The sequence below is a fragment of the Gopherus flavomarginatus genome, chromosome 15 (assembly GCF_025201925.1).
Source record: "Gopherus flavomarginatus isolate rGopFla2 chromosome 15, rGopFla2.mat.asm, whole genome shotgun sequence".
Taxonomy (NCBI): domain Eukaryota; kingdom Metazoa; phylum Chordata; order Testudines; family Testudinidae; genus Gopherus; species Gopherus flavomarginatus.
In genome coordinates, this window is record NC_066631.1 from 2949941 (window position 1) to 2965284 (window position 15344).

Sequence of the window (15344 nt, forward strand, 5' to 3'; positions counted from 1 at the left end):
TTCTAGTCTTAGCTATGTACTGCGTTTACGCCTGTTCTCAATTCAAGTTGAAGTGGAATCCCATTCCCAGCCTCTGTTGCGTCTCCAGGGGAGTAAACACTTTTATACAGATATGGGCTTTCTGGCCCCATGTGGTTGGGTTGGAGATAATGGGGGAAGGTCTGGACTGCCATAGTCCTGCCCACTTCATCTCCCTGTCTCCCAGTGCTGTGTGTAGAATATGTAAATGCTAAGGGTAAAATCCAGGTCCCATTGAAATCAATTGGGAGTTTCCCCGCTCACCTCAGTGGGGTGAGGATTTTACTGTGTGACTACCAAGAGATAAGCAGTCTCCTGTCCTGGTGTGTTGTGAGTGGATAGGGAAAGGTCTGCAACGGTCATTTACTCTCTGCATTGGTAGGCTGAGCTTTCACTGTCGATAAACCCAGTGGAGTAGAAAGAGCCAAGGCTGCACTGCCTTGCCAGCTCCTCTGCAGTGCCTCTGACGTCCTGCGTTAGCTGAGCTATCAGCTGGGGATTGCTGAGGTCTCTTAATCTTCCTTGCGCCTATGGAAGCCTGCTCTGTTCACATCCCTGGAAGGAACAAGAAGCTGTAAAATGGCTGACGGGAGCACAGTAGACGCTTAGGTCAGGATTGTGTGTTGTGGACCAGTGGCCTCTGTCTCAGCTGTTACAACAAGATTGTTGCTGAAGATTTCACTCTGTACTGAACCTGCTGAGCAGAGGAGTTTGTCACTGGCCATGGGACCCATCTCTGCTGCTGTGTCCAGAACGCTTTGGCTTCCCCTCTGCCACACAAGCAGGACAAGAGGGGGGTCGATTTAGTAGACTCATTTTTTGGTGGTTGTAGCAATCATTTGAAGTACATGGAGTTCAAAAGTGTGCTGCTCAGATCCCAGTGTTAAAGATCAACCTGCTCCTGGCCCTCTGATCGTCTAGCCTGCGTGGGGAGCCGAAGGACGGGCCGTTTATAATAGCTGGCACTTACAGCACTCTTCATCCCAATAACACAGGACTTTCCCAAAGGTGGTAAGTAGCGCTGCTTTCACTTCCTCTGCCCCCTCAAACAGTACATCCAACACTGGGATAGAGACAGAGGTGAAGTGACTTACTGTGATCACGCAGCAAGTCCCTTCCTAGACCCCTGCTCTAACTATTTAGACCTGCTACTGCCTCCTGTCAGGATAAAGCTGTTACTGAAATACCTGTTGGCTTATTCTGTTTGCTGCATTGGCTGAGGCTTAATAGCTTCTCAATCCCTTCCTTTGCCAGTGAGCAAAGATTAATCCATTGAGCTGGTCTCTGCACCCAGCGGGGCTGTACTTGGGCTGGAGCTGGCACTGTCTATCTGCAGATCGCTGCACTCTGAGCTGTGCAGTGACTGGCTCTCTTCTTAACCATAATGGAGTTGGACAAATCCCTTCTCCACTGCTTTCACAGCTCATCTCCATGCCCAGTCTGACCTAGCTGCCTTCACCCCATGTAATCCATCGATGACACCAGTTAAATTAAAAGGAGGCGTTAGCCCTTTTGCCAGGGAGACTGAAGAGCTGCTGAGATGACTGGTGGAAGGGGTGGGGTCAGGGGGCAGAAAGTATGCCACGGTGTGTGTTGTGGGTGTTTGCCTGCTGACCTAACATCTCCTAGCTAATCGGCACAAGATTAGTGTGCATCAGGGTAACAGGAGGCAACTCTGTTTACTCAGACCCAGTCTGAACACACCGTTGGCCCAGTTAAACGGGGTTATTGGGGGGGGGTGTTGTACAGATTATACCTGGGTTTATATCCGCTTAGCTGTAAACATACAGGTGCAAGTGAAGCCGTTCCAGACTATTGAGGATTTCAATAACTCAGTCCTGGGTTAGGGGTTATTATAAAATTGGATGGGTGGGGTTCTGTGGCCTGCCTTGTGCAGGAGGTCAGACTAGATGATCATATTGGTCCCTTCTGACCTATCAGTCTATGAGTCTATAATTGCCTGCACAAAAAGTTGCACTGGTTTAATTAAACAGACTGAATTTAAACCAGCACAGCCTGTGTTTGGCTGAGCCCTCAAGGATAATTTATCCTGGTGATAGCTGTATCTTAGTCTACTAACTCCTTGGCATTGGATCGCTGTCTAATTCAATCCAGACAACAGGTATGTAGAAAAGAACTGCTCAAGGGTGTCCTACCCCAAGCTGTGAGGTAGTTGTGCCCAAAGGAATTAAAAATATCCCTGCCCTTGTACCTGGCTGCTGGGCAGTAGGAAGGTGGCTGCAAGTGCTCCCTGCCATCTGGGCCGGATGAGAACCAGGAGCTGGTTTGCATTCAGGCTGGATAGAGTTCCAAGTCTCTGCATGAGCTCACTTGCGTTCCATGGATTAGAGCCTAAATGTGTCTGAATCAAAGCAGGGGGAGGGAGAGAAGTCTGCAGGGGACAGCTCTGGAGAGGAGGGAGGAGAAGGGGACAGGGTGGAGCTGACTAGCCAGTTCTCTGCTTCAAGGGAGCGCTTTTTGATTAGGACTTGCTGTGGCAGCGGTCTGTGGAGCGGTCTGGCCCGCTGATGGCTGCTTGGAGAGGAAAGGTTGGTCTGGTGGGTAGGGCACTGGCCTGGGGCTCTAGTTCAGTCCCAGGTGCTGTGTCCCTGAATCTCTTTCCTCAGTTCCTCATCTGTAAAAAGGGGGAGGGGGGAATGAGTCTCCATTTGTCTTGTCTGCGTAGACTATAAAGCCCTCAAGGCAGGGATTGTCTATGCAGCACCCCATCTCAGCTGGGACCTCCAGATGCTCCTATAATACAAATAATTGATCCTGGCCTGGAACATGAGGAGGGGTGACTAGTCCCTAGGCTGACTCGTACATCACTCTGGCTGATCCTTTAATCCTGCAGGCAACTTTCTCTGTGCAGGGAGTACTGTCCCCTTCCTCCAAAGGCGTGAAGGGCCCAGCAGTGCCAGATCACACCTTCTTTTTCTATTCATAGCCATCCTCCCCCTCTATCTGTTGCAGAAGAGGAGCAGTGTCCTCCCCGTTAAGCCCAGCAAAGGCTCTTAGCATTAAAGCAAGGTGCTACCTGGCACTCTCCTCTGTTTCAATGTGTTATGGCTCTTGCCTTTTGATACCTCAGTTACACAGCTGAAGGGAACTTATAAGTGGTGGTCATCTTGGTGACGCTGGCTTCTAAGCTCATGGCGGAGAGACACTCCTCTTGACGGAGAGTTATGTCAGTCATATGTTGGAAACCCCTCTCCTCACTAAGCAGGGATTGCATTGCCCTCTCAATTCACAGATGGGGAAACTGAGGTACAAAAGAGGTCAGCCAATGAGTCAGTGGCAGAGCTAGGAATAGAACCCAGATCTCTTGAGATTTGGAGTTAAAAATACTCCTTTCTGTTACTGCCCAGTTTTTTTGGTTTTTTAAAGCATGTGATTAGAAACAAGATCACAACAGATTTGAAATTGGCTACATTGAAAATGGTATTTGTATGTGGCGGGGTGGCTGTTACATAGGAAGCATATTTGTGAGAAAGCCCCTTCACTTTGCTGCAGATATTCTCGAGGGTCACCATCCCCAGTTTAGCTGATTGCTTCACAATGTGCCCGGAATGGGGTACGGCTGCTGCAGTTGTGCTCTGCTTCAAGGCATGACTCACCGGTGGTGGTTTGCGATGCTAACTGGGCTGTGAGATGGAAATCTCTAATTTTGTTCGTGTTAAACTCCATCTGACTGCTCACCATCCTGATTATGAAAAGCTCTAATTAAATTCCAGTGGCTGTGATGGCATCTCCGGGTGCACTACTGGGCTGGATGGCAGCACTGCTCTCCTTTCACACCCAGAGGACGGTTCACCTGACTGTAACTTCTCTTAGGAATGCAGGAAGTGCTGTACTGGATCAGACTCATGGCCCATCTGGTCCAATATCCTGTCTCTGACACTGGCTGGCACTAGACGCTATGGAGAAAGGTGCAGGTGTGGGGAAATCTGCCCATCAGTGCACTCTTTCTAATCCTTAACAGTTAAGAGACCAGTTGAAGCCAATAAACAACAAGGTTCATAATCTAAAACCTCTTACTATTTTACTCTATCTCAGGCTGTTCTATCCAGTGTACGTGTCCAATTCCTCTTTAAATCTCACTAAATTCTTTGCCTCAGTAGCATCTTGAGGGAATGAATCCCACAGTCTAATTAGGCCCTGTGTCAGATTTCCCACCCCCCTTCAATCCCGTTTTGTATGTGCCCGGTGGGCTACTGTTTTCCCTCTGTGTTGGGCTCTTCTTTGTGTTCTGCACTTAGGTGCAATCTTTCATGGTCGAGTGGCTCATACAGCAAACTGCGAGCTGCAACTCCTGGGCTCTGCCTCTGACTCAGCGCATGATCACAGGCAAGTCGCATCACCTTTCTTTTACCTCCATTTCTGAAAGGTCCCTGAGGGTGCTTTGGGAGTCTCCAGTGGAAGTTGAAATGGAAGCGATATTGTTACCCACCTATGTGCTGTACTCTGTGAGCAAGCACTAGACCATAGGTGGGCAAACTACAGCCCACAAGCCGGATCCGGCCCATGAGGGCTTTGGATGCAGCCCATGGGATTGCCACCCTGCACCACTGCCAGAAGCGGCTGGCACCACGTCCCTGTGGCCCGTGGGGGAGAGGGGGCAGAGGGCTCTGTGTGCTGCCCTTGCCTGCAGGCACTGTCCCCAGCAGCTTCCATTGGCTGGGAATGGGGAACTGCGGCCACTGGGAGCTTTGGGGGAGGTACCCACAGGTAGGGGCAACACGCTTCCCCCAGGGACTGCAGGGACATGGTGCCAGCCACTTCCAGGAGCGGCCCGGGTCCAGGGCAGGCAGGGAGCTTTCTTAACTCCACTACACACTGCTGCCACTCCAGGTAAGCAGCACCATGCCAGAGCCTGAACCCCTCCTGCACTCCACACCTTGAACCCCTCCTGTGTCCCAACCCCTTGCCTTGTGCCCCTTCCTGCACACCACACCCCTCACTCCCTCCCACACCCTGCCCCCCCCTACATTCATGGCCCTGCGTGCAATTTCCCCACCCAGATGTGGCCCTTGGGCCAAAAAGTTTGCCCACCCCTGAACTAGACAGTCCCTATCCATGTGAATACTAATGATCTTTAATAGTTACAACTCTGGTTAAAAGTCCTTCACAGCCTGTGCAAATATTCTCTACATCTCCACGTGCTGTGTCCCCATGGCACAGGGTCGCTGTTCAAAACACTCAGGCACCATCCAGAGTAAGTTGCATGATGTCTTCTTACTGCTGCTAATAAATGTTCCCACCACTGTGGAACCTGCACTCTGGATTGAATGCTTGTGAAGGGCAAGGACATGGACTGCTGCAAACTTCCTCAGCAGTGCCCTGTGCACACGAATTGTCCCAAGCAAAGTGAACCTTGTCATGGGGGGAGGGGCAAGTCTCATCTGTGCTGCCTATGATCCAGTAGTGCAGTTTGCTGTTAGTGGCATCAGCTCGTGATGGCACTGACATAGCGATTGGGGTCTTCCTCATAGCGCTGCCTGCTTACAGGAATGGCAGCATCCTCTGGGATGTCTAGACTAGTAATGTCAAATGGGCTAAGAAAGGCACCGTGGCCTCATGCTAAGGGGTGGGTGAGCAGGGCAGTAGCTCTGGGTGCCAACAGCCAGAGGCGCTGTGCTGCTGGGCCTTTTTTTGGAGGGGGGTGGCCCTCGGTGCCAGGGGCAGAGAAACTGCAAAACCTTTTTTTTTTTTTTTGCTTGCCCAGCAAAACAGGTAGGGCCACCGGTGGTGACAAAAGATGTAAAGGATCACACCCCCGCTTTCTGGGCAGATTAGGCAGCAAAGAGGGGGTTGCTGGAGTTAACGCAGAGCCTCTTGGTCGGTTGTCTGCAGTATGGATTGAACCTGGAACTTCCAGATCTTAAAGACACAGCTAAGGCTGCAGTCGCCCATCAGCCTAGCCACTGGCAGTGTGTGGGGCTTGGCATTGGAATCCACTCGCACTAGGCCCGAGAGGGCTCTCCATCCACAACCTGCTCCGAAGGGCACCAAAGCCTGTCCTCCTCCTAGAGCTTTGAGGAGGGCTGAGCCGCACGGTAGAGCATGTCAGTCTTAGGGAAGCTTGGGCGGGAGGTGGTGGATTTTGTTGCATGTGCTTGGGCTGATGGTCACAATCCAAATGCTTATAAATATGCTCTCTAGTGAAGAATTCATTTCTGGCTGCCCTGGCTCACAGTTTGGACCCTGCGTTTCCTTTAAGCTGTTTGGGGGCGGAGTCCTCCCAGTAGACTGCAACCAAACTTCTAATTCCCATCTCTTCCCCCCCTCCCCCGGTTCCCCCTTCAGTTTATTTTCTGATGCTTCGTTCCAGAAATACACTCCACTGACCAACTCCTGTTTATAGCATGCTTCCTCCTCCACTTTCTGCTGTCATATGCTAGAGATTTCCACCATCTGTTCTAGTACTCTGCAAATCTACCAATACCGCCTGAACATGTCAGCATCTCCTTATGGAGAAATCCTGTAGAATTAAACAGGGACAAAACCATCTATAGATGGAAATGACGACTGTAAGTAACAAATCAATGTACAGCATTTGGGCATGATCCCAAAGCTCACTGAAATCATAAAAAGGTTTCCCATTGGCTCTGGATCACCTTACCACTAGCCTTCCATTGCTGGGCTTTGAACCAGCCTAGACAGTCCTGTAGGAGCCATAGTGTAACCTAGTGAATAGATAACTGGACTGGACCTCGAGCCCTGGCATCTAGTCCCAGTTTGGCCACTGACCTTGGGGAAGTGCATTCACATCTCTGTGCCTCAGTTTCTCCTCTATAAAGGGGAGATAATGACACTGACTTCCATTGTAAAGCACTTTGAGATCTACTGATGAAAGTGCTAGGTAAGAGGGTAGGTATTATTGCTCTAGAAGAGTTCTGCTGCATCTATTATCGGCAAGGGCCCACCACGTATTCTGAAGCCAACTTGACCTAAATTTTGTGAGACTGGTGTGACAGACAAAAAATATTTGCAGCAGCTTCTGATAACTTTTTGAATAGTTCTTGTTAAATTAAATATAAAAATGAATGAGAGAGTCTGACAGCATCTCTTCTCATTTAGTTTGATATTAAATACAATTAATTTGCCCCTAAATCCGTTGTGCGTTGAAAATGCAGAGTTGTGTTGTAGATGTTGCCAGGGAAAAGCAGGAGGTCTTGGCCATTGGCTGGAGGACAGCTGGAGCTCTTAAAATCTATGAACGTGTGGCAGATGGTTTCAAACTGGGCTAAGCTCATAAGCTGGACATGAACATGATCAGCAGTAAAATACTTCAAAAAATTTGATGCTGGAACTTACATCATTAAGTTTTGAGTCAACGCTTCATTGACATGAATGGAGCCATTCACATCCCTTGCAGAGCTGCTGTTTCAGGCTGTCTGCAGCCTCTGACATAGGTCGCTGCATCAGACCGCTCTGTTCAGTTTCAGAATGTTTCCTCTGCAATCATAAGGGCTAGAAAGTTTTATTTTGAAATGAAAATTTAGATTCTGGAGCACAGCTCTGCAGGAAGGGGTGGATTTTATGGCAGGTTCCACGGTTATGAAATGGAGTCCACAGGCCTTGGTTATAAGCTGTAGAACCTACCGCAGTTATTGCACACACTGTGCCAGATCTCTAGTTGCTAAAATCAGTGGCGCTCCATTGACTTCAAGTGATACCAATTTACACTCCACTTCAAGATCTCGCCTGATCTATCTCCATCCAGGTTTTCATATCAAGCTTATCCTCATGATATCCGAGCTTCATCCAACTCCCCCTACTGTGTCACCCTATAGCTTTCCTGCTATTTATCCCTTCCCTCTTCTTGCTCTTGAAAATACTCACAGGCCTCTAGTTGTCCGAATGGCTTTGCCATTGAGCTTATGCCCCCCCAGCCATGGCTCCTTCCTTGTATGCAGAACTGAAACATACAGTTTAGGCTGCGATCAAGCTGCTCATACCTGTGGCGAGAGGCAGGAAGTGGCACATGGCATGACAGATGCATTCCTCAGGCAAGCTCTCCAGCTCAGTCGTGGTCCTGCTTCTTGGATTTCTCAGATGGGGGCCAGACAGGATCAGGTGGCATCGTATTGGCCTTACTCAGATACAGTAGATTAATGTGAAGCTCTCAGGTCCCAGTTAGACATTGACTACACTGAGGATCTAATCGTGTTACTGCTCAAAGCTGCATCAGTATAAACGCCTCATGGAGATGGGCAAAGCTAACGCAGAAAGTAGTGGGTGCGTTTCCTGCTTGAAACCCTGTGCATTGCTACCATTCCTGGCTTCCCCTCGCTGCACTAGGGGTTTGCATTGGGGCAACTGCATCCTTGTCTGGAGTCGGGGATGATCCCCAGTGCAGACAATGTCCCCATTTGATCCCAAGACCAGAGAGTTGTCTGGAAGCTGCTTTCCCCTAGCCCTGTGATCCTTCAAGGCCCTCGTGTGAAGGATTTGCAGAACTGGGCCTTAGTGTTGATCATTCTGTGGCCACCTGTCCATCAGAACTAACCTGGCATCTTCCTGTACACTCATTTCACTCAGGCCCCCAAATAATACAAGCTAGTTCTCCAGCCTCCTTACCTTGTGCAGGTGAGGAGTTCCTCTTCTGGCTGCTGTATGCAGCTTTGCAACAACACAGACCCGATGTCTGCCAGACAATCTCGCTCAGTGCTGCAAGGGGAGCCTGTGCATGAAACCTGCGCAGCTGGTTATTCCTGGGAAATACATTTTAATGAAGAGGTTTCATTACCTCCCTCTCTGTTCTTGATGGAGGCGCTTAGATTGCAGAGTCCTACCCTAACTCCAAGAGCAGGCTGTAGGAGAGCGCTTGCTATTCAGGAACAAAGCCACCTGCATTCTGGGTGATTATTTTCCCTCTCCCCCTGTTAATTATTAAATATTCAGAGGTTTTTAAATGTTGAAATGATCCGTGAATCGCTGTTTTTGCAGACAACTCTCTAGTTTGTTTCTCTTGACCCACTGTCCCTTTGTCACGTAAAGACTTGGGGATCTGTCAATAAAGGATCAGTAAAGGCCATGGAATGGTTTAGTTCTCTATTTTATATGATTAATTTTTGAGTGGTTCCCAGAGCCCAGCTGGGAAGATTAAATTCCCCTTCCCTAGGCCTGGCAGCTTGCTGGAGTCCACAAACACTGCTTTCAGTGCTGTGTGGGGCTGAGTTAGTACTGCCTGCATGCTGGCCAGAGAGAGAGCTGCAGCTCTTTAAAGAGTCAGCAACAGGGAGCCACTAAATATGCATCTTGATTCTTCTCCACAGAGAGTTTGCCACACACTCTGCAGCAAATGGTTCCCACAGAGAGGGGCACATGAAATATTCATGCATTCAAAGCTTCATCTGTATTGTACTCGTATGCTGTAATGTCAGCTGTTCCGTGGCTGCTTTTCCTAAGGTAAAAATGACCTGCTCCAATACTCTCCACCCCCCACTGGTGGTGTCAATAGTGATGATTCCTAGGGGGTACTTCTCATCAATAGATCTGTCTCACAAAGGACACTGTAAGGGCCAGCAGCCTCATTATACTCACCGGGAACCATGACACACACTTGCTCAGGGTCACCTGATCTCTCAGAGGCAGGAATTGAGCCCAAATCTGATTCCCAAGCTAGTTACCTTCTTTCTGGACCATGCTGTCTATCTTCTCTGTGAAGACTGCATGGTGAGTGAGCCTGCCTACCCCATTTCCCTGTGTGTGGAGGGATGGCTCTTTAAAATGGCTTTAGTCAGTTGTGTAACAGGATTTCTCACTGCTTATTTCAGATCTTTCTGATTGTATGAGTCGCATGGGAGAGCCATCTCTGATGTGCAGGCATCTTAGAGTCAGTGCAACACAAACAGAATCATACAAACGGTTCATTCTGAAATAGTAGATGATGCTCAGCTGTGATTACAGGTTCAGCTCATCTTAACCTGCCAGCCATTCTCACCAAAAGGGATGATGAAAGACAGAGCCCTCCTGAGCCTAAACCACCAAGTGCAGGCAGTGGGGGAATGACACCAGCAGGTCAGCTCATAGGTAGTGCAGGTTTTAGAAGCCTGGCCTAGCCATGTAATTTTTAAATGAACTGACCAGCTGTGGCAAAGGGCACAACTGCAGTCTCCAGTGGGGAAATAACTCTGGTACCAGAGTCTGAGCACACTTACGTGAGGTAGTTAAATCCTGTCACAGGGCCTTATCCCCATCTAAATTGACTGGCTCATGGATTCCAAAGAAAGTACAAAGCTGTGCAATATCTACCCTACATGCAATCTCAGATGAATTGCATTCCTGCTTGGCAGGTGTTGGCAGAGAGGATATGAAGACTCTATTGTCCAGGGAGCTAATCCTGCAGTCCTTGTGCATCCAAATGTGGGTGAGTTCTCAGTACATGAGGTGAAAGGGGCCAAGCCCTAGGCTAACATTTTACAAGAGCAATCACATTTTATTTGCAAAGGTGACATAGGATCAGCTTGTCAAAGGTCTCTAGGCACTTCAAGATGCAGCTGGGCACTTTTGTAGGTCCCACTGAGTGCCTAAATACACGTGTAAATCTGGCTAGGCTACACTACCAAGGCTCTCCTGGCTAGGCCCCCTACCCGAGCTGCAGCTTATACTGCCAGCAGGAGTTCTTTTGCTGGTGTAAGCTGCATCTAGATGGAGGGTTTTGCCAGCCCAGCTATGTCAGCGGGGGTAGGAGGGGGTTCCACACAACACAGCTATGCCAGCAAAAGTTTGTACTGTAGAGCTGGCCTTAGACTCCTAAATCAGACAGTTCTGAAAATGTTCCCCTTGGTACTAGACCCGCTCAGCAGAATGTTAAATAGCTGTCGCTGGGCCTATGTGTCTCCTGCCCTGGAGAACAGCCGCCTAACTTAGTTTGCCAGAAAACATCTGCAGGTAACTCAGGAAAAATCGTGAGACCCTGCAGTGTTAGAAACCTCACAACACATCTCCATTCGTGTCATCACTGCAGCCTTTCCCTTAGTGGCTTGTAAGAGCTCACTCCTTCAGCCTTCCAGTGCACCTCTGTATTTCCTTGTAAAACCTTCATCTCTGTGCATCACTTTTACACCAGGGATGGATCCAGGCCATCACCCTGAATTTGAGAAATCAGGGGGCTTCATAAGTGCTATATGGCTGCTAAAGGATCCAGCTTGGATCAGAGCTCTGTTGTGCTGAACACCGGACAGAACCATAAGGTATTGTCTACACTTCGAGCAGCACGTGTAATCCCCAGCTCCAGCAGACATACTCGCAGCAGCTCCGACTGAGCTAGCATATTACAGATAGTGTAGCCATGGCAACGGGAGGGATTAGCTGCCCCACGGACATGCCTAGGGTCTTGTCTTTGAATCATCTGTCCCACTTCTACTGTGCTTGGTCCCAAATAACTTCAGACGGCTGCATCCTCCGTCTCATCCAGGGAGGAAGACAGGGAGGAAGACCATCCTCCGTATGGTGGAAGTGGGATATTCTCTCCAGTTCTGCTCCTACCCTCCCTTCCACCCCCCTTCCCTATCCCTCTTCAGGGACCCTTCTCACAAGCAATTCCTTAGCCAGGAGGTTCAGGCACATTTCACCATGGGAGCAGTGGAGGAGGTTCCTCAGGAGCTAAGACTCAAGGGATTCTACTCCTGATACTTTCTAATCCAAAGGCCAAGGTGGGGGTCTCAGATCCATTCTAGATCTGTGAGGACTCAACAAGTTCATAGTCTCCCTGGGCACCATTATTCCCTCCCTGGATCCGGGAGCCTGGTATGCCACCCTGGACATGAAAGACATGTACTTCCATATAGCGATTCCACCTGTACACCAGCAATTCCTACACTGCGTGGTCCCCCATAAGCATTACCAATTCACTTTCCTTCCATTTGGCCTCTCAACAGCCCCCCATGTGTTCACCAAGTGCATGTTGGTTGTGACTGCTTTCCTGCATCAGAGGCATGTGCAGGTATACCCCTATCTCAGGGGCCGCAGCAGGGGGCAGGTGGAGTCTCAAATCCGATTGGTCAGATCTACATTTGAGTGAGTGGGTCTTCTCCTCAACTTGAGGAAGTCGACCTTGGAACCAACCCAAAGAATAGACTTCAGCGGGGCAGTGTTAGTCTCAGTTCAGGCAAGAGCCCTGTTTCCAAGCCATCGCGGACGTCATTCAAGGCCTCCCAGCAGTACCCAACCATGACAACAAGGGGCTGCCTGAGTTTCCTCAGCCCTATGGCTGCCTGCACTTCCATGACCCGGCACGCCAGACTGAGAAGGAACTGAGGAGGCACTAGCTCCGCAGGATCATATTGAGCTCCAGGAAGGCGCCACTGCACCGGGCTCCAGAGCTGACCTGACGGGTGCTGCTAGGGGAAAACTTTCTGACAACTGTGCACGCAGCGTGCACACACCTAACTGGAATGGACAGAGCAACACATCTCCAAGAACAACAGGTTTTTTATTCATTTAGTTAAATAGGATTATCTTTAACAACTACCTAGGCTCCTGTTTGGGCTTCATGCTGAGGGTGGGGTTTTCACTGAAAGACTCATTTCTTTTTATAGTCACCATAATTAAATCATTTCATAAGGCAGAGGCTGAAGGTAATGAGCACCCTTTACAAATTGCATTTACACTACTTAAGCATACACTGTGTGTTGGGATCTGTCCTGAGTTCTAATGGAACAGCTGTTGCAAACTGCCGAATATTAGCTGATCATTCTAATGAAGCTCTCAACATAATCTCTCCCCTTCAGCTTTCTCAAACACTGATGGTTTTTAAACAGGGCTCTTCTTTCAACTAGCACCTCAACATCCACTGTTTCTACTAAGGTCTGATCTAGTTTTTTAAATGTCTGGGCCTTGCTCTAGGTCTCATAGGGCAGTTCGTCCTCTCTTGCTCTAGGCTGTGTGCCTGCTGCCCTTTCCACACAGCAGTAGCTCACTGATGGTCATTGACTATTTCAGCTGCATTAAGTTAAGCAAGTGTTTGCAACACCAGGTCTAGTTCATAAGCATGTGTGGACAGGGGTCATACTCCAACATTTCAGAGGGGGAATGTTTAAAGTCAGGTTCCTCAATCTCTAGTTAGGCCCCTAAATAAATGGCCTGATTTTCAAAGATCCTGAACAGCCAGTACCTGAAGGCCCTGAGCACTGCTGGGTGCTCAGCACTTCTGCAGATCAGGCCTTTTGCCTGTAGGGAGGATCCTAAATGGAACCTGAGCCTGCTACTCCTCAGCCCCTCTGTGCGCTCCCTGTGCCCCTGTCTGGAGTGGCTCACCAGGGCCCAACCCAGCTGTGTGAACTTAGATCCTTAACCACCACCCCAGCCTCACCATGGAGATGCAGATAGGCCCCAGGGGGCTGCCTTGCCACCTGGACAAGCCTGCCTTGGTGATCGATGGGGTCTTGCACCAAAAATCACAAGTGTCCGGTTACTTGCTGTCACTTACCCCAAGTCAAGTTCTTCCCCATCAAGCCTTTCTACTCTCTCCCCTCAGAGTTCACCCAGGGGCAATGGTTGTTCCCCCAGCCTCTTCTTTGGGGAGGGGGGGAGCTTTGTCCTTTGGTGTGTCACAAAGGCTCATTCAGTTTCAAGGGATGTCTTGTGTGTGGGATGAGCACCTTCTGTTAATTAATGCTTCTTTCTGGGTGAGTTACACAGCAACAGCAGTTTATGATGCAACTATTCACTGAATCCTTGGAGCCACCGTAGCCCACACTCTAAGTGGGATCAATACATGCAGCATACTCCCAGCATTTCATCACGTCTAAACTCATTCTTAGCAACTTACCATCTCTTTTAACAACGCCAACCCCCAGGGGAGCCAGACTCCCAGCTCTGTGCTTTCTGAGAGGCCTAGGGCCTTTGGCAGGAGCTAGCAGCTGGCCTGCCCCCAGCCTCACCTTGCGCCCAAGGGGCCTAGGCAGGTGCACACAGGTAAGCAGGGGTAGGGGCAGGAGTGGGGCTCCAGCCATGTCTGAACAATGTAACCTTGTCTGCTCAGCTCTGCCAAGCCCCAGGGGCTGGGTTCACCTGGGGTTGTACTGGGCTCCCCTGCCCTGCCTGAGCCCTGCAGAGAGAGCGGGAGACCAGTGATGCCAGTAACACAATTTTATCAGCTTCCTCCTGCCCTGTGGCCTTGCCAGGTGCGCTGGGGCCGGGTCCCTGCCCTGCCCACCTTGGATCATGGAAGGGGGAATCCTGTCCCTGTCCTGCTGGCCCAGTCCCGCTGGCTCCTCAACGCAGCCTGGGCTTTTTGCAAATTTCCCTCCGTCCCTCAGCCTACTTGGATCGCGAGCCAAAGGCGCAGCGGGGTCGCAGCCTCTGTTGGCCTCTCCGAGGAGGGAGCCTGCGGCCGCAGACCAGGTGGGGGAGGCGAAGGCACCCGTGGGGCTGGGACTGAAGTCGGCCCAGCGGACTTTTGCGTCACAATTCAGCGGGTGCTTCCCTCCGCTGGCCCAGCCCCTGGCATTAGAGCGCCGCTCTCCAGCCGGCTCCTCGGATCCCTTCCCCCTCGCCGGGAACGGGCGCCCACCCCCAGCCCCCGAGTGCGGTTGGCCGCGGGCTGGAGCGCAGCGGGCGGCCGCATTCCGCAGCATGCCCGGATCCGAGCGGCAGCGCTGGGAGGGAGGGAGCCACCGGCCCGGGAGGGAGGCGGGCTGAGCGGGGCTGCCTTGGCCAGGGTGCTGCAGGCAGAGGGGTCGGAGCTCGCTGCCAGGGCGCGCCGGAGAGTGGAGGAGCCCGCGGCGCTGGAAGGAGGACGCGGGTGTAATGAGCGGTGCAGAGCGCTGGCTCGGTGACATCCCCGTCCTGCGTCCGCGGCTCCAGGGGCCAGCCCGGCCTCGGGGGGACTGGGCCTTCCCTGGCTGAGCTGATGCTGCTCTAAGGGGGTAGCCGATGGGCACATGCCCTGAACAAACTCCAGTCCAGCAGGGGCGTGCAGAGAGCGCCAGGATCGCCTTGCACCGCCGGGGTAGGAGCTGCAAAACTACCGGCCCTGGGCTGCCTGCACTGGACCCATCCCCAGCAGCTCCCGGGCGTGGTGGAATCATTTCACCGGGTCTGCTGTTTTCCTGGGGAGACTCAGATCTGCCAGCCTGCGGCGAGCGGGATCCCCGCGGGCGGCGCTAGGACCTGCCTGGGCAGAGTTACGGAGATCACTGCTGCTCCAGTGGGGTCTGCGGCGACACCGAGCGGGGGCTTCCCCTCCCCTCCGGCTCCGTGTCGTTGCACGCTGGGTCACTCGCTGCAGCCTGCAATGAGAGGCACTCAGCTTTGCCGTTAGCTGCGGGTTCGAGCCCCGCGCCACCTTTCCGGCTTGGCTGTGGTGAGCCCCC